This window comes from Schistocerca nitens, chromosome 6, assembly GCF_023898315.1.
Source record: "Schistocerca nitens isolate TAMUIC-IGC-003100 chromosome 6, iqSchNite1.1, whole genome shotgun sequence".
Lineage (NCBI taxonomy): Eukaryota > Metazoa > Arthropoda > Insecta > Orthoptera > Acrididae > Schistocerca > Schistocerca nitens.
In genome coordinates this window covers 258,651,137-258,654,610 of record NC_064619.1, presented here as the reverse complement: position 1 = coordinate 258,654,610, position 3,474 = coordinate 258,651,137, and positions in this window count along the sequence as shown.

Here is a 3,474-nt window from a genome sequence, read left to right as displayed (position 1 = left end):
GTAACATTTATGGACCTCATCTTCTGTAATATCCTCAAAGGCCATCGACACAGCTTTTTGGACATCTTGTGTTGTTTGAAAATGGTGTCCCTTGACCGCCGCTTTGACTCTTGGAAATAGAAAGAAGTCGCACGGGGTGATATCTGGTGATTAAGGTGGCTGTGGTAGTAATGAAATTTATTTTGAGGTTAAAAATTTAGTACTGACAGAGCAGTATGGGATGGCGCATTATCGTGATTCAGAATCCAATTATCAGCAATGTTGGCACGGACACGAACTACTCTTTCAAGAAGTCTTTCTAAAAATTGTTGTAGTTGTATTGGTTAACTGTTTGTCCAGGAGGCACCCACTCTTTATGAACAATTCCCTTGGAATCAAAGAAGCACACAAGCATGCATTTCACTTTTGACTTTGACATGTGAGCTTCTTTTGGTCTGGGTGATCCCTTTGACCACCATTGCGAACTTGGGCGTTTTGTCTCTGGATCGTACTGAAAAATTCAACTTTGAACACGAGTGATAGCACGGCTCAACAATTCTGGATTGATTTCCGTTTGCTCTTACAGACCGGCTGCCACATTTTTCCGTGTTTCTTGTTGTTGTGGTGTGAGATTTTTGGGGACCATTTTTGCACAAATCTTTCTCATACCAAGATTTCAGTTATTATTAGACGAACCGTTTCTTGATTGATGTTCAGTTCTTCTGCAATCATTTTCACAGATAATCTTCGATCAGGTCGTACGAGTTCACGCACTCTGACCAAGTTGACATCTGTCCGTGAGGTTGATGGTTGTCCACTGCGGTCTTCATCTTCAACATTCATTCTGCCTTCATTAAACATTTTATTCCAACGAAAAACTTGAGCTCTTGACATAACCTCCTCTCCAAAAACCTTTCTTTTCACCCAGTTTAACGCAAAAAAAAATGGCATAGCGTTACGCAATGCTATGTGGTTGCATTTCCGTGACGAGAGACACAAACACGTGTTAACTTATTGCAGCACAGCTCACGACTGGGCAGTTGCATCGATGTGCCACTTGGACGAGACTCAGCTTATAGACCAAGGTCGAAGATATAGTGCCTACGCAAGCCTGCAGGATTGCCACATCTTGCAAAGAAAATGTCGCATTACTTTATTGTCGCACCTCGTATAACCTCTCTGTGCCCAGTCACTCCGACCGATAACCTCGCTGTTTGGTCTCTTCCCCCAAAAAACCAACCCAGTCACTCCATGAGTCACCAATGAAGATACATACAGGTCTGAGGATTGTGCATCTATGACTGAAAACGATTACCAGAAAAATAAACACCATTTACGATCTAGACCGATTTTATTCTTTTTTAAAAATAATAACTATACAAAACTGCTGTTGTTACAGTTATGATAGAAAATTATTAAAATTATTAGTCATTATAATTGTAATATTTTTAGCAACTATGGGATTGCGAGTAATTACTCAGAGCTCGGCTGCAATGGCAGGACTGCCCATGCTAATGATGAAATAGACCCTGTATCCATAGAGAAGTACTATCTGTCGATGTTGAACAGTGACTGAGTATAGTCTGAATGCTTCTTCTGCTTGTAGAGAAGTTTGTCAGATTTATACTCGTATGTGACACTTCTCATATTTCAAATGAGAGTCTGGACAGTTTTCCACCCCTTTCACCATCTTACACATCCTTACAGTACACATACATTGATGCTCAATTAGTTTCCTCTCCGCTAAGATATGTGTCAAACACATCGCCGATCACTGCGGTATCCTAACTTCTTTAGAGCTGGTGTCGCTCTGAAGCTCTTTGATGGCGTGCTTCCGGCCATATCTAAGTGTAAAATCCAGGCTTATTCTGCTTCCTGGATAAACCGATTCGTCAAATATAAAACGTCCCAAGTATCGGAAACATAGTCAGTTTACGGTATCCATTTAGTCTGATTTATGCTGCACTTTTTATTCAAAAGGATTTTACGCTGAAACTAATTTAAGTGAACAGTGAGACCTAACCTCTATATCTAATTGGCGAACGATCAGTGCCACATAGTGTGAAGGAGAAATCAATGAGTAATGAACACGGAAGGACTTAAAGCTTTCCGGAATCGAGTCTGATAATTCTGTCTAGATCGATGCCGGACACTTACGCTGTTTGGTAGAAAATATGATATCTTATTCTGTGTTATGTTTGTGTAACTACTCATGTATCCATATCATTTGCTTCATATTATTACGCCATATGCTGTAATAATTCGATTACAGCTAAAACTGCACGTAAATTTCCTGTAGTCCTGTAATATTTCCATTTTTGTCAGTTATTCATCGGAATCTCGTGGTCACTATTTTAATCTATAAGACAATAGCATAAACATACTTACAACGATTTTACTAATTTCGAACGATTGTATGTAAATGTGATTCTAAACCCAGCTTCTGGAACTTCCGACGGACTTGTCTCAGTTATGCTACACTATATGTAAATATTCGAGCTGTGTTTCGACTTCAGCAGAAACTTGTAAACATTCCATTCCTATCAGCAATGTGACGTGTTAAGACTTTTTTCGGTTGACACGAAGTTTAGTTGTTGTGTGGGTTATGCTATATGCTACAGTTTAAAATACACTGAAGCGCCAAAGAAACTGGTATAGGCATGCATATTCAAATACAGAGATATGTAAACAAGCAGAATACGGCGCAGCGGTCAGCAACGCCTACACAAGAGAAGTGTCTGGCGCAGTTGTTAGATCGGTTATTGCTGCTACAATAGCAGGTTATCAAGATTTAAGTGAGTTTGAACGTTGTGTTATAGTCGGAGCACGAGCGATGGGACACAACATCTCCGAGGTAGCGGTGAAGTGTGGATTTCCCCGTACGACCATTTCACGAGTGTACCGTGAATATCAGGAATCCGTTAAACATCAAATCTCCGACATCGCTGCGGTCGGAAAAGAATCCTGCAAGAACGGGACCAACGACCACTGAAGAGAATCGTTGAACGGGACAGAAGTGCAAACCTTCCGCAAATTTCTGCAGATTTCAATGCTGGGCCTTCAACAAATGTCACCGTGCTAACCATACAAGGAAACATCATCGATTTGGCCTTTCGGAGCCGAAAGCTTAACGCCTCGTCTGGGACCGTCAACAGCGACATTCAACTGTTGATGACTGGAAACATGTTGCCTGGTCTGACAAGTTTCGTTTCAAATTGTATAGAGCGGATGGACATGTACGGGTATGGCGACAACCTCATGAATCCATGGACCCTGCGAGTCATCTGGCGCTGTTCAACCTGATGGAGGCTCTGTAATGGGGGGGGCGTCTACAGTTGGAGTGATATGGGACCCCTGATACGTCTAGATACGACTTTGATAGGCTACACATACGTAAGCATCCTGTATGATCACCTGCATCCATTCATGTCCATTGTACATTTTGACGGACTTGGGCAACTGCCCAAGAACGGGCATGACTTCTTATGCCGGAAG